General features: G+C 39.7%; 1 protein-coding gene across 9 annotated transcripts in view; it reads left to right on the forward strand.

Moving 5' to 3' along the window:
• Nucleotides 1-2,434: 2,434 nt before the first annotated feature.
• Nucleotides 2,435-24,853, forward strand: part of znf438 (zinc finger protein 438) — a 43,254-nt gene continuing 20,835 nt past the window's right edge. For 2 of the 9 annotated variants that reach the window (XM_061758651.1, XM_061758649.1), the window contains exon 1: nucleotides 2,447-2,577. The gene's annotated coding sequence lies outside the window, so the exon portion shown is untranslated. Of the gene's footprint in view, nucleotides 2,595-24,853 lie in introns of all 9 variants that reach the window. The other 7 variants (XM_061758658.1, XM_061758657.1, XM_061758654.1 and 4 more) reach the window with 5 other exon arrangements.

The raw sequence follows: 24,853 nt of genomic DNA on the forward strand, positions 1-24,853 counted from the left end.
GACTACATTTTGGATGGTTAAGACCTCAATGTGCTTCTGTGCCCTTTGTAGCTCAATATATAGCCAAGCACTACTGATGGCTTAGAATATAATTTGAAATGCTTTAACATCTCTTTCACAGTGATACTTAGAGGATTTAATCAAGAGTTACAGTTAGCGGCTCAGCAAATGCTGGCAAGTGATAGCTGTGTCGTTCATCAAGGCTTACAGAAAAAGCTATTTCATATCCTATTTAGAGAGATGAGAAATATTGATATGAGTCACAGAGCATTATCAGCATGAAACAGAGGCAACTGAGCTTCTCTCTGTTTTCTCAATCCTTCACTCTACCACTGCTGCCTCTTTATGAGTGAGTGTATTAAAAGAACAAGAAAAAGATCCTTAAGTTGCATAAATGCATGTTTTTTTTCTTCTTGCTGACCGTTTGTCATCAACACACACAAACTGACACAGTCAGAGCACCTGTCACAGACTATACTCTGTAGGCTGTGACAGTGGTTAAAAGAAGAAGACACGTGTAGCCCCAGGTGACTCAAACTGCAAAACTAACAACATTATGCTTCACTGCCCAAACAGCGCGGTGTGAAACACTAGTAAAAAGGGAGACATTAAAAAGTAAATGTATCTGGACCTTTACATGTATCTAAATGTCTTTTTTTATGGCTTCAATAGATGTCAAGAAAAAGTAAGCATCATTAGTGCTCCATGTAATATACTGTCCTTACTTGAATTATTGAAGCATAAATTAAATATCGCAGACAGAAGTTATGTCACTGATGAAAGTTGATCTCGCGATAAAATATGTGCTCACATGATACGAAATGACATTTTTGGTTTGCCGTTACATCTGGGAGATTTCAACGCCTTTTTAGCACAACAACATAAGTTGACGACCCCGCTCACACTGCGCGACAATTCGGTCGCTTTCGGCCGCGTCGCTTGATGTGCGCTGGGCCTTAGCTCCACTCCAAGCCAATCAAAACAATAGTCAATAGAAAAATGTCTAGAATTATAGCACACATCAGAGTTGATCAGATAGTTTGACATTTGCACGTTTATTGAACCAGACTTCAATTTTGGTCTATTTATTCTTACAAGAAAAGTGTGTGGCCCATTTAATTGTAGTGCTGCAACAGTACATAACGTTACATTCAGGGGCAGACTTATTGTTCTGCCCATGACAGTTTATGATGTGTTGTCGTTACACTGTTCTCTGTCAGTTATTGATTGAACCTTTATTTCGTTGTTTCTTTGCAGCAATGACTTTTTTTTTCAAGTTTTGCATAAGCTTTGTGTTAATGTGATATATGTGTGATGTTCAATTACATTTTGGCAAGGTTTGCAGGTAAAAAAATACAAACTTTACTGTTATGGTTTGTTCACAGGGCAGGACACTTACCGTTAGGAAAACTAAATTTGCAGGGCCCCCCGAATGTCTCAGAAAAGCTGATTTAAAAAAAAAAAAAAAAAGGATTTAAAGCAATTATTAGTGTTTGTCTTGATTCGAGATCTTAAAAACACTTTAAAATGCTTAACTTATCGTGATAGTTTTGAGTGGTCCCCCCTCCTGTCTCATGCAATGGACTACTTCATTTTCTTACTGCGCATGTGCAGACTTGATTCACAAAGACGGGAGCAAAACAAAGTTCCAAACTTGTTGCCACCTCGTGAGGAAAATGAACATTATTCCAGTGGGGAAAAGGAGTAGGAGAGAGGAAAACCGTTACAAAAAAAAACATAAAATCCAAACTATCAAAGGTTTCAACCATTTGCACGACACCGAAAGTGAGTAACCAATAACAGCAAGGGCCAGAGACACTTGCCAGTTGCAGTAGCACTGCTGTCAGTGTCAGCTGAGGAGCAGAATTGCAGTAGAAATGAGTGTAGAGTGACCCGAGTCGCCCAGATGTGAGCATTGAAGCAGTCAAAATGGGAAACTACACTATATATTCTTTGATGATAATAATACGCAAAGATTTTTCAAGACTTTATCCAGTTTAGGAAATAGAATGATTTTTCTCAAATTCACACTTTTTTTTCCTTTTTTTTAGTAGAGGATAAACATTAATATCCCAAATCTTTCCATTACACGGAAGTGGAAAGCCCCATGATCGAGTTTGCCTCGGGTTCGCATCTCTGAGTGCTTCACAACTGCGTGCCATTGAGTGTAAGTGTGGAACACTGCTACATAGTTCACTCAGCAGCTGAGCTCATTGGCTGCATTTACAGCAGACTCACACAACAGGCGGGCTGTACCATGTCTTCCTATGGGAGGTGTTGTACGACGCACACGTACTACAAAGCACTGTTCGCTGACCACTCTGTAACAAACAAATAATCAAGCTACTTAATATAGATATAATCTTAGCTGACTAAAATGTATTCGAGCCAATTTAAGAAACACGAGAGGGTAATTAGCTGCCGTATATTGCGCACCCCCATATGAGCTCATTGATGGTTTGACCCAAAATGGCTGGAGCGAAGCAGAAATGAGAATCGACGATTTTGCCAAGTATTATTTGAAAATGACCTCGTCTATAGAGTGACGGTGCAGCCTCCAGGTCTCTGGAGATCCAGGTGAGACATAATTTGAGGTAATCCAACAGTTTCATGGAGCCCGCTGCTTTTGAGTCTCGTCACCGAAGCCAAACAGGGCTTAGTTTGCAGTGTTTGTCACCATAGCTTGTACATGTCGCTCGAATGTCTGCATTGACTCTTCATTTTCTGTTTGAAGAACACTGTCAAAGTTGAGAAACAACAACATGCAACACTATACAACTGACGTGAATATGCACATGCAACGACCTTCGTGTTGGTGAACGCTATCGAACGGTCTGCCAGTTTGTGTACAGTTAGTGCAGAGCAGGCCTGTGCTAACCAGTGCACCATGCTTATGAGATGCAGGCGCTTATTATTATTTTAGTGCACTTTCAGGACAATTATTAAATGAAGAAAGTTTCCACGAGACAGTTTTCACAGTCAAATTGATACCAAAATGAATAACTCTTGCCCTTTTGCCACTGCAAGGTACAGGCAATACACAACGGGACTGTTGACTTTTTCTTTGGCAAAATTAGGTACAGTAGTACCTTGACTTGCGAGTTAAATTTGTTTCAGGACCAAGCTCAATGTACTCTTATATCAAATCACCCCCCACGCCCTCATGAAATAAATTAAAAATGCCATTCATTCATTCCAGCTCCCCCAAAACTGCACACCCCCCCCCCCCCTTTTTTTTTTTAAACAAGGAAAATAACTTTTACTTTTATTAAAACATAATAATAAAGAATACAAAGAAGTAAGGCGGCACGGTGGGCGACTGGTTAGAGCGTCACCCTCACAGTTCTGAGGATCGGGGTTCAATCCCCGGCCCCACCTGTGTGGAGTTTGCATGTTCTCCCCGTGCCTGCGTGGGTTTTCTCCGGGCACTCCGGTTTCCTCCCACATCCCAAAAACATGCATTAATTGGAGATTCTAAATTGCCTGTAGGTGTGAATGTGAGTGTGAATTGTTGTTTGTTTATATGTGCCCTGTGATTGGCTGGCGACAAGTTCAGGGTGTACCCCACCTCTCACCCAGAGTCAGCTGGGATAGGCTCCAGCACACCAGTGACCCTAGTGAGGATAAGCAGTATGGAAAATGGATGGATGGATTTTCGAGGCGTTTGAAGTGCTTATTCCATGTTGTTTTTATTTAGTATTTATTTATTTATTTTTGACAAAAGATGGTGGCAACTTATCACTTTGCTACTGTGAGTGATTTCAGCAGCAACATGGCTGGTTCATCTTTGTGTGAGTGACTGGATGTGAGATTTGGCTTATTGTAACTGCTTGTGGTGTCGTTTTCAATTTTTGTGTTTGTTTTTATGCACTGTGGCTCTTTTTTTGTTTTTTCCCCACTTCACTCAAGTACCGGCGTGTCTGAAGCTGACTCGTAACTAACATATAGGCTTGCGACACAAAGCAAAAAAAACGGTATTATTTAGCGCTTCTGGCTACCAATGGTCTACAGCTGCACGATTATGGCTAAAATAATAATCACGATTATTTTGATAGATATTGTAATCATGATTATTAATCATGAGTATTCCTCATGTTTGGGAAAAATCTTTATTGTACTACTTTTCCAAAAACTATGTAGACAGTTTTCAGTGCACAATTCATCTTTAAATAAGAATAAATGATAGATAATAATAATAAAAAAAAATACCTATAAAGTTCTACTTTACCAAGGGCTAACTCAATAAATATGGTGTTACAAAATACAATCACGAATTGCAACTTTATAGAAGCAAATGCAGCTTATGCATAAAACGCAATAACATTAGGCTGCTAGCACCGACTTTTCATTTGAAAATCCCCTTCGGCATAATAGTGAATTGTCAAGGACGGCACGTCTCCGTTGTTCTGCTTGACCATTGGTCAGTCGGGCACGGTCACAAACTGCTCAGAACTCGACAGTTGTGATTTCCCTCTCTGTTTACTCCCGTATACTATTTACTTTAGTCCCATTGCGGTCAGGCCAGCCGAAAAGTTGAAGTCAGTAGTCCTACGGCATCCCGGACGGGACAAGCTTGAGGTTCCACAACATATGTCGTCTGATAGCTCAGGTCACTTTTAAACAACACAAAATACCTATTTTTTTGTGCACTTTGATACAAAAAAAAAAAGAAGATTTTTAGCATTTGTTTTATAGCATACATTTGAATGTTTTTGTGTGTTGGTCCATGGCCTATTGTAAAGCTATTTGACCTCAACATTTTTGTTTTCAATTAGTCATAATTTATTACTTTAAGAGCTCTGGATCATTCACGCAGCGACCTGTTTGAAATAATGTACAGTTTTTTTTAATAAAGGGACGGAAATTGAAAGATGTTTTTTTTTGTCCGATTTATCAATTATCGAAAAAAATAATCAACCGATTAATAAATTATCACAGTTATCGTTAGTTGAAGCCCTAGTACATGCTATACTAAGAGCAAGTTGAGTGATTGACTGACTAAAAATACATAAATAAATGACTGGCAGTCTACAAATTGGCTATAAGATCAGGATCCTGACCACCAGTTTAGGCTTCAAAATAAGAGGCCTAATATAATGTGTAAATGATGTATAAAATGATCAGGTTTACATTGTCCAAATTAGTTTACTGTCATAGCAGTTTCCTGTCCTTGTATGATTATTTACATATTTTTTGATGTACAAGCTTCACCAGAAATGTCTGCTAAAAAGGGAGATGGTAAGGAGTTTGCATGGTGTTTTTTTTTTTTCTTTTTTTTTTTTTAAATACTTGAATGCATGTCATCCAATTTAATATTCACGCAAAAGTACTGACTGGCTACTTGTCAAGTTGTCATGTTTCTGCGTACTATGTCATGTTGTTGATTTGTTTGGCCCACAGTTGATGTAAAAGACAGAACATTTGTCCGATCACCTTCCAAGTTTGTCTTTTGAAGTGTCTGCCTTTTGTAGTTTATATTGGCTCTTTACCAGATGGATATGTAAAGCAAATTATTTTGTGAAACAAGCCATCTGCTGTATCAGTTTCCTCATCGATTGATGACTGGAAGCTTTCTGCCTGATCAGCCACGGTTGGCAACTGTGAGCTTGCAGTCAGCGTGGATGTTTCTCTCAATCAGTGGGGGTGAGGGCGGACTTCTACAGTTTCCAATTCTTAATAGGCGTAAGCATTTTTTGTTGTTGTTAGAATGTTTGTAGTGTGTTAGTGTAGTAGTGATAGTTGAAACGTATCCTAGATATTAATGATCAGCTGTAATAAAGTAAAGATGTGTTGTGGGGAGGAAGAGTGAAGGATAAATTCCCCTCCACGCAGAGTCAACATATTGAAGCTGGAAATAGCGCTCGCTGTGGTGTATATTCCAGAGGGGCTTTTGGTTTCCCTTTCCAGGTACAAAATATTATTTTCACCACTGCCAGGAAGCCAGGTTTTGTCACATTATAACGAGCCGTAAAGGTCAGCAAAGCCCACATGCTGCAACTCTGGGAGGAAGTTTTCATTTTGCACCCCTTCAGACCTACAATTTTCTGAGCTGTTGCCATTTCAATGTTTAGCTGTCATCGCATGTTGCCCCCAAAAGGGTACTGTACACTTACAGTCACTTGCCCCTGCTAATTTTTTTTCCTGTTGAGCTCTGGCATCGGTGGGGTCTCTTGTCGATCTACTGTGATTCAGCTTTTCTACAGTTTCATTACATTTTCATTCCATTAAACTTAAATGTTGGAAGAGTTTCTGCTTGAATTTCTTTTGATATGGTCCATTGTCATGCTTGAAAATGATTTTGGTAATGGAAGCACAGTTCCTCTTTTGGTACAATGGCAGAAAGTGGTCAGTCAGAGGGTTCACGGACTTTTCAGAAGTCATTTAGGGACCCTAGAGGGGTCGGCAATCTTTCTCCCTGACATGTTTCTGGTCAAATACATGACTTCGCCAGTCCGCCGCCGCTGCTTTTCTGACATCACAGCTTTGTTGGGACATGGCGGTCTTTCACTAACCATCCACTACTCCATCCATCTGGACCATCCAGGCTTGCACGGTACTCCTCAGTGGACAATCTCATGCCGCAAGGTATACCTCTGCATCATTTGCTGCTATGGGCATAGAAGGAGAGCGAGTCATGTTGTGCCCCCCTCCCCCATTGATGACTTGAAAATTATTTTTATCAACTATTTTGGAAAATCAGAGAAAAAATATAATTTGGAACACACTGTAGGAAATGAATAACCTAATGTATTTGATGGGGATAGTTGGACATTCACACGCAAACGATCTTTCTTCTTTCACATCTTTCTTAGGTCTGTATTCTGTACTGAATGCATTTCTAGTATATAATAAGTCAGTTAAATCACAATCCGTAAAGTATGGACGTACAATTAGATGGTTTATTTCAAAGCAGCTTACTGCTCACGTGGAAAATTGGTTAGCAGACACTTTTATAAGAGTTTTCACAGGCCCAGTGCAGCTCTCAGCTCTTTGGAGGAGTTGGTCACAGTCGGACTGTGACAGCCTCGTTTATCACGCTCACCTCGGCAAAGTGCTCACACTTCTAAGGGTGCGTCACATACAATGGCTGTAAGGGAAGAGTAACATTGTCATATTTTTCATCCCTCTGAGCATGAGTAAGGGGTTGGCATGTAAACATGGCACCTTGCATAAACAAAATCCATGCCATACAGCCGGTTTTAATGTTGTCTTTGGCTTATGAACAGTTCCACAGTGGCTTCTCATGTTGCGAGATGAGGAGGGTGGAAGCAGGCAAAGGAAACTTAGATGATTGTCTAACGTTTCCGCTTAATCATAACTATGATCATATTACTATAACACGCACACAAGCACACACACTTTTCTTTCAGGCGCCACTCAATCACAGAGCTTTGAAGAAAGTTTCAGTAGTATTAATTATTCAAGAAAGCTGAAAATGTTCGAAAATCCTATTGCTTTGTCAACAGCAGAGGTGTGATAGTTATTTTCTGCATAAGAAAGCTAAATGCAATTTACTTTTGACCTCAAGACAAGGAGGGATCACTTGTTAATACTATGGGCTAAAACAGAATACCTTTCCATACGCTCTGCATGGGCGAATATGTCCTTAATGGATCGCGGGTTTTTAATTTTGCAATTGACTTTGCATTGTCTGTGTGTGCGTGCACACGCGTGCACGCTAGAGGCTGACACGGAAGTGGAATTTGACGACCACCCCCACAGAGGTTGATATCACTCCCACCTAATACACTGAATGTTTAAAAAAATAAAATAAAATCCCGCTCACACAGAGATCGATCCCATTCCCTCCTAATCCCGAACCAAAACTTTACGGAATAGTGTGAAAACCATGGTATCGACTCCCGTCGTGGTTTCCACTCCTGGTGACTTTGTTGTCATAGTTCCTGCTCCTGGTGACTTGCATCATTCCCATAAAGACTCATGGCTATATTAGCTCAAAAGGATGCTTCTACTCAATACTGAGAAAATGGTCTGAATACTTATGGCTATGTGATATTTCAGTTTTTCTTTTTTAATAAATCTGCAAAAATTTCAACAATTCAGTTTTTTTTCTGTCAATATGGGGTGCTGTGTGTACATTAATGAAGGAGGAAAAAAAAGAACTTAAATGATTTTCGCAAATGGGTGCAATATAACAAAGAGTGAAAAATGTAAGGGGTCTGAATACTTTCTGTACCCACTACATATATTTCACACCAGTGAGATGACACATTGGCCACTATGTATGTTATATTATTTTTATGTATACTGTGGGGTGGCCAGCGAGCGGCGGCACGGAAATGGCCCACAGGCAGAACTTTGGACATCCCTGCTCTGAGCGAATTGCTCAAAAATGTTGAAGTTGTCCCTTTTGAAACATCTTTTTTTATTTTTTATTTTTTTTTATACTAGTCTGCTTATACGTGTCATGTCGGGTAAGTGCTGCCCAAATATGTCATGAGCGGATGGTTGAAGAACAAGGAAAGCGCATCTCAAGTCTGAATAATGAATGAAGACCATATGGTAGATGGGGGGGAAAAATGATTTTGTGGCTCAGTAATAGTTGGTGAATATTTTTTTTTTCTCAGCTAAGTCTTCATAGACGTGTTTTAAGGAAAATGACATCCGACACCTAATGATGGTCTTTAGTCATTTTATTGAGGTGCTTCTTTAGGACTGGTTATGTTCCATCCAACAAGTCAAATTATTGTGTGATAGCGGCATAATATTAATAGACTCCAGTGTTTGTATAATCTTTTAGGTTATAAGTACAGTACTTAGCTTTTCTTTCAAACCTGCTCTTGAGCAAGGCATTGTTCTCCAGATTCTGCCTTCATGGTGTAATTGTGTTTGGTGTGTCTGTGTGTGTTTAAACCACTTTTTTTGTATAGAACCATCAAGCCAGGTGTTCAGAGAATCTTATTTTCTGTGACAATGTTGGCCAGCTTTTTATTCTATATTTAATTCAGGACCTTTGTAAACATAACATCACCCAAAGTTCAACATCCATTTTTATTCCACCTCCAGTGTATGTTTACATGCACTTTATGTAGAAATGCTTGTCCAGACGGAATAGGAACTGTGAGCTGATGCATGAAGGATGACATACAGTATACAGTGAAATCAAAGGTTAAGTCCTACAATTTGTAATTCAACATTTCAGAGATAATGCGCCTCTAAGGTTGCACAATAATCCATAGGCCATACTGCAATCACATGTAAATCCGGTATACACAACTGTATTGCCGAAAGTATTCACTCACCTGAATTTAAGTGACATCCCATTCTTAATCCATAGGGCTTAATATGACATCGGTCCACCCTCTGCAGTTTATACATCTTAAACTCTTCTGGAAAGGCTTTCCACAAGGTTTATGAGTGTGTTTATGGGGATTTATGACCATTTTTCCAGAACTGCATTTGTGAGGTTGCACACTGATGATGAGAAGGCCTGGCTCTTAGTCTCCGCTCTAATTCATCCAAAAGTGTACTATAGGGTTGCCGGCCAGTCGAGTTCATCCACATCAAACTCCCTCATCCATATCTTTATGAACCTTGATTTGTGTACTGATGCACAGTCATCTTTGAACAGGAAGTGGCCATCTCCAAACTGTTCCCACAAAGTTAGGAATGTCCTAAATATTAACCTCTGAGCTCCAGTGAAAGGAACTGCAGCATACCAAGAGATTTTGGACAGTCAAACAGTTTCGGGATTGCCTCTTCCTGTTCTAACATGTCTGTGCACCAGTGGACAAAGCAAGGTCCATAAAGACATGGATGAGGGAATTTGGTATGGATGAATTTAAGTGGCCTGCACAGAGTCCTGCCCACAAGATAGAACACCTTTGGGTTGATTTTGAGTGGACAGTGAGCCAGGCCTTCTCATCCAACATCAGTGTGTGAACTCGCAAATAACTTCTTGAAAGAATTGGCAAAAATTCCTATAAACTCACTCCTACACTTTGTTGCAAGCCTTCCCACAAGAGTTGAATATTTTACAGCTGCAAAGGGTAGACAACAACATATTAAACCAGGGGTTCCCAAACCTTTTTGCCCCATGATCTATAACCCCAATTCCAATGAAGTTTGGACGTTGTGTTAAACACAAGTAAAAACAGAATACAATGATTTGCAAATCATCTTCAACCTATATTTAATTGAATAGACTACAAAGAAAATATATTTAATGTTCAAACTGATCAACTTTATTGTTTTGAGCAAATAATCATTGATTTGGAAACATGTTCTGTAGTCTGACGAATCCACATTTCAAATTGTTTTTGGAAATTGTGGACCCTCCGGGCCCAAGAGGAAAAGAACCATCCGGACTGTTATGGACGCAAAGTTCAAAAGCCAGTATCCGTGATGGTATGGGGCTGTGTTAGTGCCAATTGTATGGGTAACTTACACATCTGTCAAGGGACCATTAATGCTGAAAGGTACATACAGGTTTTGGAGAAACATATGCTGCCATCCAAGCAACGTCTTTTTAATGGACGCCCCTGCTTATTTCAGCAAGATAATGCCAAACCACATTCTGCATGTGTTACAACATCGTGGCTTCGTAGTAAAAGAGTGCAGGTACGAGACTGGCCTGCTTGCAGTCCAGACCTGTCTCACATTGAAAATGTGTGGCACATTGTGAAGCGTAAAATACGACAACGGAGACCCCGGACTGTTGAACAGCTGAAGCTGTACATCAAGCAAGAATGGGAAAGAATTCCACCTACAAAGCTTCAAGCATTAGTGTTCTCAGTTCCCAAACGCTAATTGACTGTTGTTAAAAAAAGGTGAAACATGACCCTGTCCCAGCTTTTTTGGAACGTGTTGCAGCCATAAAATTCTAAGTTTTAAAAACAATCAAGTTTATCAGTTTGTACTTTAAATATCTTGTCTTTGTAGTGTATTCAACTAAATATAGGTTGAACATGATTTGCAAATCATTGTATTCTGTTTTTATTTGTTTAACACAACATCCTAACTTCATTGGAATTGGGGTTGTACTTTTCAAGCAGCCAACCTCCCTCAATCTACCTTTTTTTGGGGGGGGCCGCGACCATGTCTCCGGTTTGGGAGTGCAGATTGCTACCACTGAGCTAAAATTCTGGGCTGCCGACACAGCTCAGCACCAATGTATGTTGATGTACAATCTTGCAAAACACAACATAATTAACAATGTAAATTGTTTTGTCATTACTTGAGTTTACTCCGATGACTTGCACTGAAGTGAATCAGCCAGGGATGCTGCCTTATTTTTAAAGTCCCGGAACAATGTGTCAGCTGCTTCCACGAATGCCTCTTTTACCATCTCTCCTTCTCGGAAGGACTTCTTGTTCTTAACGATGCTTCGGTGGAAGCCCTCGTTTTTGAAGTATGTTGTGTGAAAAATAACTGCTGTCCGGTCAACTGGGATTTTAGTTCCTTTCTCTTTCTCAGTTCGCTTTTTGGCAGGAAGTCAGTGTCGTATTTTCCATCAACAGTTGATCATATGCTGACGTCTTATTTTTTATTTATTTATTTTTTAATGTTACGCGATGTCATGCGATCTACCAATACTATCTTCGACCGACGCATTGAGCACCCCTGTATTAAACCATATGGATTTAGAATGGGAGATCACTCAAAATCATATGTGAGTCAAGGCAGGTGAGCCATTACGTTTGGCATTAATAGTGTATCTCATGAAAGCTCAGTGCACATCGAGGATGAACCAACTACAAGTCTGCAAAGTTTTTTTGTTTGTTTGTTTTGTTTTTTTACTTGCTGGGGTCCATAAAACAGAAAATGGAACTCATTAATTCTTAAGCCTTTATACCTGTAGTTTGCTTTCACTGGTTTCTCTGGTCCTGTTTATATACCTATCAACGCGAATCACTTGATTAGGTATGTAAACAACATTCATGTCCTCCATGACCCGAATGTGGTCCTATGCAGGTTGTCAGATAGATAGTAGATCAGCTAGAGCTTTCACATCACATGCAAATTGCAAAGCACACTTTTTGTAGGAAAATTCGGACTGTTGATTTGGTTTGAACCACAATTTATTTGCTGTATTCAGACCTATTACTGGACTCTTGGGATTAATAAAGAATATCTTATGTTATGCTAAACGTTAGCAAGGGGGTGAAATCAACTCTCTGTAGTGCAATTATAATGAGGGTGCTAGTATGAAAACGGTCCGTGGGTCTCTATTCTATCTGCTTATTACAATTCAGTGGTTAACTTATTTCTACACAAATGTTTCTAAAAAATTGAGATTTCATGATGCCATCAGTATGACCTTGGTATTGATTATATTCATTTCCATTCATTTCTATAGGAAGCAAAGAATCTAAATTAGCTATATGAATAGAGGTATTGTAGGTTGAGGTATGACTTCCAGGCCAAATTTTTCAACTAGCTCTAGAAATCAGTTAAAATGTAACTCATTTTGGACCTCAAGTTTATTCTGTCCGACACAATCTAAAAAAAAAAGTATGAAACCCAAACCACACCTCGTCATTCCTCTGAGGGTCCTCCCACTTCAAGAGGTGCAGTACATTCATGAATGGCAACAGAAAAGTTTTCCCTTGCATCCAGTGTTATGTGGCGGTTTCCCAAATATACTGCCCCCTTGTTAATTTATTCCATTACTCCACCCTTTGTCTCCTCAACCTCTCATCTCCCTACATATCTGTCTTGCAAACACAGTTTGTGTCTCCCTTTCTCCTTCCCACAGCTATGATTTAGGTGTCATGGTGGTTCCCACTCCCTTCGAGCCCTGGATCACGTTACCCTGCCATTACTCAGTCATTCCCCTGCAATGGTGCTCCATGTCAGCAGCAGTGGAGCCTGCCTGCCTCCTCCGGACCTGTAGACTAGCACAATTTAACCACAGACGCCCCTGGTCAGTGGAGTTGGTCCAGCTATGGCGCAGCCTCTCTGGAAAGTTATGTAGAGTTAGTGTCAGGCAGCGAGCTACAATGTTTTACAGCTGCATTTTCTATTTCAAGCCTAGCCTTCTTTGGTTGCACAACAAGCTGATCATGTTTCAGATCTGTAAGAATTTTCTTTTTTTTTTTTTTGTGGATGAATTTGTAGTCCTCATTGTTTTATGTGCATGTCATGTCAGTTTGCCTGATGAGTTAAATGTCTTGTTAATCCCAACATTCTCATAAATGTGAGTGATGTAGGCAGTGGTATGAGGGCAGTGGTGTTCCATTGTGCTTTTAAGGATGAATGTATCTACCTGCTTTAGCTAATGCTTGGCCCTGCAGAAATTCCCTTGGCTTAGGTTTATAATGTGATTAATGCCTGTCAGGTAAAGCTACTGTATATTGTAAGGAATTGTGGGATGCTATCCCTTTTTATTTATGAGGTAGTGAAGTGTAGTAAGTGTGTAACTGTGTCGCTGCCTATGCATTCTCATAGGTTGTAAAGTTTATAGATGCCAGAGCAACCTCCTGCTATTAAGCTTGTTGTGCACTCATGTGGAGCCACAACTCCCCTCACACAATCACCTTTAATTCCCCTCCTCACTAAATTTATCTTGACATGACACATAGCCGTCCTGTGTGTGGCAAGCTAGCATATCACTGCACAGGAAGACCCGCTCTGGCTGGGATAATCTTCTCTAATTGAAAAAGAGGCATCGTTGAGGGCCAGTGGATTCTATGTTGCTCATCCTGCTGCTTGTTTTGCAGTAATGAGACATCTGGGGCTGCACAACAGAGACGTTTGTAGAGGACTGTCAGAGACTAAACAACAGAGCTCTCTGCTTGTTTACAAGTTCCTGGACCTGGATATTTTAGATTCGGCTTGAACGATTAATTAAACTTGCGATAGTATCACAATATGATACAATGCGAATTTCACTGCAGGCAAAATCATATTATGGAGTACATCCACATACAGATTAAGTGCAGCTCCTCACAAGTGGTTATGTACGCCTGTGGAAAAGGAACAGCCCTTATTACCTGCCAGCCATCCACCCACCGTTTTTCTCTACTGTTCATCCTGTTCATAGTCACAGAGGGTCTCAGAAGCCTACACCCGCTGTCTTACACGTCGTAGGGGACAAATCAAGTATGAATTATCACATTATGGTTTTTCATTCCATTGAGCAAGAGAAAAGGTGGGAGCAGTGTACAGATCATCCAGGGAGAGGAGCACCTCGCTGACTCGTTCATTGGAAAACGATAAACGTAAATCTGTGGACTACGTCCATGTGATTCAAGTCTACTGCGTGGACCTAAGGAGCTAGGGAAAGAAAGCCAGGTTCTGCTCCGCTTTCCTCTCATTCCATTGAGCAAGAGAAAAAGTGGGAGCAGTGTACAGATTACAAAGGTAACAAACTTTAGTTGGTCTATAGAAGCGTTTAACCGGTTAGTCGAGTCGACTTTACGACTCCATCGGCATGACACGCTCACGGCTACCACTTATTATTATTACATTTAGTGTAATGGTGAGTTATTTTTTTGACTGATTTGGTTTTGTTTCTATGGCGGTCTGTCGAAATATGCCTTTTCGAGAAACTGATCCATGGTGCAAAAAAGGTTGGGGACCACTGTGCTGAAAAACTATCGATGACGTCAATTCATCGACTGCAACCTGACTCTCATCTCATTATAGTCTACTACAAAAACTCTTAAGATGTTCAACCCCAAGTAAATGGTGTCTTCTCTGCTCTTGGTGTTTATACTGCCACCTTCTTCATGCACCCTGTGTCACAGGGAAGTGAACTGGTCTTGTTACTTGGCATGGCATTAAGGCAGGTCCACAGCTACACTCCAGATCCAGCTGGATCCACTAAGCCCTCCGCAACTCTCCAGAGACTTCGAAATTACTGCTTTTCACAACCAGAAAAGCATCTCAAATGTTTGAGTCACATTTTAAGAGCTGTTTTTCTCTTTGAGCCTGCATCACACATGCAGATATAGATTCTGATATACCTCTGATGCAAGGGCGTACTTTCTCTCAGTTAACGACGACAGCACTTCATGATTTGGCCTGCTCAGAATAACACACTTTTAAACCTGCAAAGTTATAAAACGATGAACCTAGCATTGATACTTGAGAGGCTTAAAGTTAATACTAAACTGCTGTAATCCATTATTTGGGTGGTTTCAGAGCAGAGATAGCAGTGGTTCAGCATGTACCTGTCAGTACTAAATGATTGCTCATTTCCTGCCGCGGGGGGGGCGGGGTGGGGGCTTGAGAGTAATAGCAAGCAGCTGCTTCAGCTGGACCTGGCCTTTCCTCGCTCTCAGCATGTTCTTCTCAAGAAGGCCTGGGTGCCAATACGCCTACTTCTTGTTCATGTTCCGAACAACCTGTTTTAATGTATTGCAAGCTGGTGATCAGACAACACTGAAGTGTTGAAGTAAACATCACGGTGTTCATTAGCGTGTCATCATTTGCGTCAACTGGCAAATTCACAAAACAATTTGTATTGTTTTAACAGTGGCTATTTCTTTTTTATTAGCTAAATCTTCAATCCATAAATCTAAGGTAAGGCACCCGGAATAAGGGAGCCATTTCATCATCCAGGGAGAGGAGCACATCTCTGACTCGTTCATTGGAAAACAATAAACGTAAATCTGTGGACTGCGTCCATGTGATTCAAGTCTACTGCATGGACATAAGGAGCTAGGGAAAGAGAGCCAGGTTCTGCTCCGCTTTCCTCTGGCAGTGGAAACTGATAGCTGGAGCTCTCTGGAGTTTGCTGACATTTGAAGGAAGAAAAAAATACACCTTCTGCAGAGGCAGACTTGCAAATCAGTCACAAGTGCAGGATGGGTGATTTTTAAAATGGGAAAGAGGATGTGAGAGATTCTGAGAAGCCCTCTCAGCAATGCTGAGGGACTTCGATAGACCAAGACTTCTCCTGTGAATCACAGCTAATTAACAAAGTAATTAAGATCAAAATCTCTGCTCAAGGAAGGACCATAAATTGTCTATACATTAATAGGCCATCAAAAGGAAATCCCTTCCTTTCATGAAAGGGGTAAAATAAACCGTTCAGACCCTTTCCTCTATTATCCCCACCGTGTTGCACAAGGGACATCTGTTGAGAAAGAGCAAGCCAATGTTAAGCCAAGCTACAGCCAACATTGCTCCAACAGAAGCTCTGTTCATAATGCATTTGCTACACATATTTTAGCGTATTTCAATAAATAATGTCACTCCAAGGACACTGTTCGATCTTGCCGAGGCAACACTGACTGTAAGCCACACTGCATGATCTCATTTCTCTTGTGGCAAATGATAGATAATAATAAACAGTTTCTTTAGGAGGGCACTGAGCACATTTTATCATCAACTCACACTGGCACAATAACCTCATCATGTGATGGATGGATGTGTCTCTCTTATTCTGTTGCTACAGGCTGCAGATATATTGCTGCGTATGAATTCAGTGTGCACAGGGAATTGAATTTAGTGGGTAAAAGTGGAAGGGATTTCAAATCTGATAAGGATCAGTGTTCTTTTTATGGTTGTTTTGGTTTTGCTCTCCCCTACTTTTAGTCATTTTCTCTTGATCATTTCTCCGTAGAATATTGACTTTTTCTAATCATCCAAGCAATGTCTCTGTGAAGTTACTGTAAACAGAGCCCATATGTATAAAAAATATTTGGAAAGCAGCTTGTCTTGGGCATTGAAATGGCAGCGGTGCTACAGTAAACTTTAAAACTAAAATAAGTGTATACCTGATAACAGATATTGTACCTGGTAATACTAAATTTAATACCCCCAGGTAAAATCGCTCTACACAAGCTCCCTAGATACAGCAAATTATCTTTATCTTTAGTTTAAGCAACTGTTGACTGAAGTGATCTCAGAACTGTAGCTTTTTCTGGAGCTATACATCGCAATCTAAAACAGGCAATGTTGCCTAAACAATAATGTTGCAAATTTATGAACCTTAGTGGATGGATTAATAGGGACGATGCTCACAGAAGTATTTCCAACAACTGTCTTTTCATTAGCAGTAAAGTAAAATGGTTTATATACACCATAAAAGTGAGCAAGAGACTGTAAAATAAAGGAACACAGGACGGAAACGAAACTTCCTACCACCTATACACACGCGCAAGTCTTGCCACATAAGCCTGTTTGAGGAAGAGAAGGAGAGTCGTCAGCAGCTACACTTTTAGAGAAGAAAATCCTCTATTTGTCTTCTGACTGGGGGAAGGTCCATCTTGTGTCAGGAAAAAATACAATTCAGCACCATATCAAACAAAAAAATCATCAGGCATCTTAAAATGCAAACTGATCAGTCACTGGATTAATGTGATTTGTTTTCTGCACCAATGGATGCAGTGTCGAACGTCATCTTTCTACAAGCTTTGTTTCTAGCGCAGGTTAACTTCATCAGCTTGGCGTTTGCTTCATGTTAACGAAACATGATTGAGGTTATTTACTTTCCATTGTTTTTGGGGCAGTGATACTGAACTTTCTGCAGTTTGAACATGATCATTGCACTAAAACTATAAAAAACTGCACTTAAATAATGATACCATTCAAATGTATTGCACATGAAGGTTAAATAAAAATGGTACCTATTAACAACTGAGCTACACTAAGTGATTCTTTCGCATGCAACTAGAGGGAGCCCCTGTACCACAATAATAGTAGTAATTGTACTTAGTGCTGCAATTAACGGCTATTTTATCATTTAATCTGTTGATAATTTTTTCCATTAATTGATGAATTGGATTTTTAAAAAAACTTTCAATTTCCATCCCTTTATTTAAAAACAAATTTATATTAAACACTATGTATATACTTATGATATATACTATATATAGTTATTTCATACTGACTGCTGAAAATGCACAAACATGAATTGATTATGCTTCAGTTACAGGTTTGGTCCGTAACGTGTCAGAAAATAGGCAAACATTTTGATAATTGTTTTCCAAAGTAAAAGATTATTTTGATGAAACTCAAAGATAATCAGCCTGCTTTATTTTATAATTATTTACTGCTTTATTATTCTAATAAATATACTTATTTACTATTGAGAGGCTGAAATTCCGAGGATTTGCACAATTTTAAGTTAAACAAGGTCTAAAGTGCAAGGTTAATAGATTATCAAATATCATTATCAATTCGATAATTGCTTAGTTGTCAGTTAATTGATTAATCGTTGCACCTCTTTATGAAACTTATGTTATCAGTTTGAACTTTTTTTGGGGAGGCCCCTTTAAGTGTGATAAATGTGCAGAAAAATCATAAGTTAGGAGTGTGGCAAATACTTTTCACTGCACTGTATGTATTGATGTGAAATGGTTCTACTTTGTGTTTAATTTGCAGGCTCTCTTTCGGTTTGCATATTTGTCATAGCCTAAATGACTTCCTCTTGTCTTTCCTTTCAGGCAGGACAGGGTTACTCTCCGTATTTCCTGTCCAATTCCCTGAGCAGTGGCTATGTTCTGATTGCTTTCTAGATGTTAAACATTCCCAGGCTCTTATAACCTTCTTGGTTTGCCTCTGCCGTCCAACGGCTGTCCCAGGTGAACAAGTGGGCGAACCTCCTGTTTTTAAGGATAAAAAATCTTTAAAAAATAAAAATAAATAAAACATTCTCACAGGGGCAGGATATACGGGGACTGAAGGATCAGGAGACTGAAATGAGAAGCATTCTTTCTTTGCTTTCTGCTACGTTTCTGCAAAAATGTGAGAAAGTACGATATCCAAACCATAGCATTTTTGAAGAAATTGGCAAAGAGGGGTGATATGTGACGGAATAATTAGTCAATTTCAGAAACTATTTAAATAAGCCTTTTTGACTTCAAGATCTAGAGGATAGGGGAAGTGTTTCCTTTTTGGGTTCATTCTCCCTCCTTCCTCATGAGACACCTGATCGACAGCTGAATTATGTTATCTCGTCTGAGTCAGCGGAGCCTTCGCATCACTCATGAAACAATCCAGATTGTGCTAACATATGTGCGTGGAGGCCGCATTGTGGACATGACCCAGGAGCAGAGCTGGGCCAAGCTGCACTATATTTAGCCCAGCGATGCTCAGGCTAATTGCCCTCCCAGGCCTAATCATTTCCAGGCTCTGCAGCTCACAACTGACTGAAGGGGAGGCCAAACACCCTCCAACCTCATGTTAAAGAGATGTCAGCATCAATGGGCCTGTCAATGAACTCCACAGACAAGACAAATAATATGCTTCCTCCTTGTATTTCATTAGCTGTGCTGTAAGCGGATTGTAGGGTCAATAGTTGTGAAACCTTTCCACCACTGTATTGGTTTCATTTTATAGAGGTTTGGCAAAACAGCTGGATTTTCATCATCATCTTCCAGACAGTTTACATACGTGTGTCTTTCCTGGCCTGCTAAAATTGAAGTTTGAAAAGCTTAGCTTGCTTTGTTCAATATCTATCTGTTGTATGTTCTCACTTTGCTGGAAGCTTTGTGAGAGTCCTGTTGTTCTTAAATTGTGCTATTTCATGTTTGGTTACTTGCCCTTGGTCAAATGTGATCACTCTTAATGGTTTAGGGCAGTAGGCTTAAAAGGACAGCTTGGGCTCCTGCAGAAGTTACCTTTTAAAAGCATGACCACATTTCCTTTCTAATGACGTTCCCAAAGGATATCTGGTCATTCAAAGGTTTATTCCATTATCTGTAAAAGGAAGTCAATAACTGGAGGTAGACAAGAGGGACTGGCAATTATGAAAATATAATGCCGTTTCTGGCTAAAAGCTCATGAAACGCATAACTAGTACTGTATACACATATTTTACATTCATGCAGCAGCAAAAAGTCTTTCATAATAATTCTATACTGCCAATCAACAGACTTAAAAGTAGAGGTTGCTTGCCTCACACTGCTACTGCCGCGGCTGCTTGCTCTAGTCGCCATTTTGTTGTTTGGTCGAGTGCGGCCTAATTAAATAAATGGCTTCATCGGGACGGTCAGCTGAATAAAATGTCACATTATTGACGCTGATTAGTCATGTGATTGCAGAGCATTTGTCTTGGGGGGTGTGGCTATCAGGAATAAGGGGGTGTGGCTACCCTAAGGGCACTTTAATGATATTAGTAAAGATCTGCTTATTTATTAGGCTGCGAGTTATTTATGCTGTCCATCACAGCTAAGGTGGTATATTGTAGGCTATAAATGTCACAGAGCTAGTAATGTGCTACCAGAGTTTCTGATCAAATAATTGAAAATCCTTGGAAAATGTTTCTTTATCCTGTCAACTCAATTACATTTCATGTAGGATTTAAAATGGGCTTGATAAGGATGCTGCGTCTGTTTCAAGTTCCGCTTCAGCAGTTTTTATCCAAATTTTTGTTGGCGTCTGTTTTGAAATGCTTTACATTCCTCAGTTTTAGAGGTGTGTTTTTAAATTCTCGTTCACAAAAACTGGCAATGACAAATCAAACCAAAAGTTTAAGTGCTCTCAAAGTAGGGACCAACAGAGACCCGCGTCTTGAGTTCTCGTTTGTTTCAATCTTTGCTGTTCCACTTAGGTCCTGCAGCTGTATTCGGTGTGGCAGAGTGTCAAAACAAATATTGAAGACGTTTCTGCCCTTTGTGCACTGAGTGTGCTAATACTACATCAAGTTTAACAAATCACTTTGCTCAATCCGTATCAAATGAGACCAAGAAAAGCACATGTATACAGACAAGCAACAACACCTTTTCTGAGCACTTTTACCCTGCTCACCATTAGACTACTCACAAAAAGTTAGGGTTATTGGACATTGGGATGAAATTTCAGGATTTCAGCTGGAAATCATCCCTTGTTCCTGCAGGACACTGCTCAATACACGAGTAGACTTGAAATTGACGTAAAAATCTTTGTCTGGTTTAAAGGTACTTCTCACAGTGCCCAGTTTAGGACTTTTCCTGATCTTCCTCCAACATGCATGTACTCTTCTTGACAACTCGAATAACCTAAATACACTTCAAACAAACTCTTAAAAGCTTACCAGCCTAACCATACAATTACAAGAGGATTGATTTCTCATTTGGCATTACTGTATTTTGGATGTTCCTTTCTTTGATGATTGCTGGAAATGTAGTGGCCAGAAAAAAAAAAGGGAAAAAAAATCTAGGTGACTGAAAAAGCACACACACATTATACACTTTCATTGTGTCTATTTTGTGCACATGTTGGCAAATTGATAGTCTGTTGTCAATCCTGGCAGGCTGCAGTCTCTGGGTCTGTCTGATAGTGCTTGTTCCTTTGAGAGCGGAACATGGTGCGTGTAATGTCACCAGCTTCGTCCAGGCTCTGATCTCAGTCCAGCGTGAAACCATCCGGAGTCTGGGATGCCAAGACCTGGGCAGAATAAAGATACACATGCGAGTGGTTGAGCACATCATAATACGTGTACCACTGGTTTGATAGCTGATACCACCTGCACTCTCCACACTGGCTCTTTGCTGGAACACATTGATGCATGGATGCACCCTTGGCGAATGAACCCACCTCCTTGTTTACCTCACCTCTCTTGATCTGCCACAACTGGCGTCACTCCCTCACAGTTCTCTGTTCTTTCTGTGTCTCCCCCACCCAATACAGTCTTTCTTCTTTCCCCCTCATCTCCCAGTTCCTCATCAGATCCACGGGGCCAGATTTTTACCGCTTTTCTGCGAGTCCTGCAAGGAGAACCTTCAGGGTCTCAGTGGGATCAATTTAAAAAGGAAATACTTGTCTCTCCGCCTCTCCTTGGCCCTCTCGACTGATTGGATCCGCTCACCAGAAACTTGCAGGCTTTTGATCTCAGCCTCTCCAAACCCACAACTTCTATAAGTTTTTGCCGGAGCTTGGCTTGAAGAAAAGTCTGTTCCACTTTCTGTGAAAAGTGCCCCCCTCCCAACCCATTGCTTTGCACCTGCGAGTGATCAAGTACTGATGGGGAAGTTTTGTAAAGCCACTAGGTGTTTTAAAAAATATATATATATATCTTAGACATAACTGATTTCTCTTTGAAGATGTGGGAATGATCCCCCTCTTCTACAACTAGTGATATTTGGGTGAGAAGTTGCTGCAAGCTGCAATAAATAATTTACAGTGTGAGGAAACAGTTAAGAGAAAGGTAGGAGGTGCTGCCCTGAAGGAGTGTGTTGATGTCACGTCTTCCTTTGTTCACCATATAGGGACAGCCAGTCGTATCCACCTTCATCAACAGGGACTACATTATCGCACTCTAATCATCAGGGGTTTCTTTTTTTTCTATTACTTGCTAGAATTCTTTTTAAATGTTAATTGTATCAGGTTTTGTTTCCCCCTTTTAATATCAGTTGGCTAAACATTTCACTTAGTCTAATCTATGACGTATTTAGAAAATTATTGCCTTGTCAAAGAATTTCAGTAGCGGTTATTGTTAGGAGTCTTAAAAATGCCAAGATTCCATCTATTACTACAGTTCACTTGAGTTTGCCACCTCAGAGTGGCATCACATGATGTAACTTACCTGTTCAACTCATTCAGTACATTTGTACTTGTTTAGTAGCGGAGCTCTTTCAAAGCTAAGAAGTTGGGGCTTGGTGGTACCAAGCCGATTGGTTGTAACTTTTAACTCAAAACCTTTAAGTCAAATAGATCTAAATTGATACATGCAAGAGGAATTCGATTTCAAATCAAATGGCCTCATTGTGTAATGCAGCTTTTAAAGAGTGTTAACATTAACAAAGCTGGTTTCAATCCATTTAATGCAGCAGTTGTATTTTTATTTTTTTTCTTACAGCATGCACACCGAAAAATAATTCTCCAATGAATTCAACAAGGAAGAAGAAAGATGCAATTGAGTATAACAAACAACAATAATAAAGTCCAGAATTTAGTGATAATTGTTTTTGGTATATTGTTCTTTATTATAACAAGACTAGCTTTAGCTGGAGCTCAACTTTCCCTTTAGATGTACTTTACCATAGCGGTTGGTATCCCACTCTGTCAGATTGCTATAGGTCCAACATGTTTTTTTGTTTTTTTTGTTTTTTGTCTTACCTAACTGACCGTTTTTCTCCTTGGAAAATTCCTGTCACGGTAGTATTCCGAGTCTTGGTGAATTTAGCCAAACCATACCACAAACTTGTTGTTTTTTTTCAAAACCACATTTGAAGAACAGCACCTTTTTTTTCCTTCAGAGTCAACTTTTCTCAGCTGTAGAACCACAACAGATAGAAAAACTTTAAAGTTTGAAGTGCCTCAGATACAAGCATTTGTCTTTCTAAAGAAAAGTAACCCTTACTTTCGGGACTCTTGAGTCCCAGTGTGATGACATCATTGGCGAAGTTGTGTGCTAATTGAGGTTTAATGCTAGAGTAGAACGAGCAAGGCTGTAATTTTGCCGCCCTGTCCTGGAATAGAGACGATGTTTTCATGTGGTCCCAGCAAATTTAGATTGCAGTCCTGCAGCTGTGGGACACCTCATGCCGATTCGCCCCCCCCCCCATGTCTCCTTTGTATAAAAAAAAAATAATAATAATAAAAATATGGAAAAGTCTGTTTTTACCTTAACATCGAATTTTCCATTTGAAAGAATTCAGTGGCGAAATCAGTGCTTCCTTTCTTTTTCACATCTGACTCCGGTGTAAGCCATGTTGGAGACTGTGGACCAGGTGAATGAAATGGTATTTTTAGATTGGGATGAGCATTTCACTAAATCTTAAGTGGTTGGCTATAGGAACAATTAATAAAATATCACTTTCAATGGGATGTGACAATCTCTTTGAATGTTTTAAACTTCTCTTTTGACGATATTGAGCAGCATAATCCTGTGTCGTGGAGTTGCAATAGCAGTGATCTGCGTCGAACTACCTGAGACTGAATCAACAGCACCTCTGCTGGTTTGAGCCAAGTAGTGCACTTAATTTGGTAGTGTCATGACGTCATTTAACAACAACCCTCGTAATGCTTAATGAGCAGCTAATCTATTATAGTTTAGTTTTACTCAAATTTATCACATCATTAATATAACTGCAATACATATAATATTTGTGCAAGCCTATTCAGAGCAGCTTCTCAAACCACCTATTTAACAAGCCATTGTCAAATGCCTTGCAGCCGCTTTTGGCCTGTAGGATGACGAAATCACCCCCTCCAGTTTGAGATGTTAATGTGAAAATGAAAATAAGATGTGGATGTCATTACTCATTTTGTATTCAAACGTGTGGAATGTAAAAAGACCTCATAGTGTGATTTGGCAGAATATGTGAGTGATTGAGTTTCAACATGCGTCTTTGTACCAGTCGGCTCGTAGAGGCCTGTAATGAGCACTGTCAGACTTAACTTAACAACCACCCACTCGGAGATAAAACACTTAAGTAAAACGCAAGACTAAGTGAGGTAACATTTGAATTGTACAGGATTTTTTTTTTTTTTTAATCTTTATATCAATTTTGCTATTAATGTGGAATTTTAGCCAGACTGACTGTCACAGCTCACCAAAATCAGTTCATTATACAGTGAGACATCCCATTCATAAAATGTGTTGGTGGATGTACCGTAATCTGAAATCCATTATCAAAGTCGAAAATGAACCTTAAATCTTAACATTCAATTTGAAAGTAAGAAAAAATGTAATTCAAATATACCTTGATGGCATTCAACAATATTTCCCTAATCAACTTTGGGGAAAATAAATGATTATGTAATTACAATGTTTAAACAATATTTTTTGATGGAATGTGTAGGCAAATGTCTCAATGTTCCAAACTTGATTTTAATGCCAGTGTCATATTGTGCATAGGGCTGGGCAATATGCGGGAAAAAATGCTATCACGATGTTTTTTTTTCCATATTAGTCTATTGATAAATATGAAGATATATATTTAAAAAAAATCTAAAGTTTTTTTCAATGTTAAATGGATCCTGTTACATTTAATTGTGATTTGAAGGTATTAGA

Source organism: Phyllopteryx taeniolatus, chromosome 20 (genome assembly GCF_024500385.1).
Source record: "Phyllopteryx taeniolatus isolate TA_2022b chromosome 20, UOR_Ptae_1.2, whole genome shotgun sequence".
NCBI classification, from domain to species: Eukaryota; Metazoa; Chordata; class Actinopteri; order Syngnathiformes; family Syngnathidae; genus Phyllopteryx; species Phyllopteryx taeniolatus.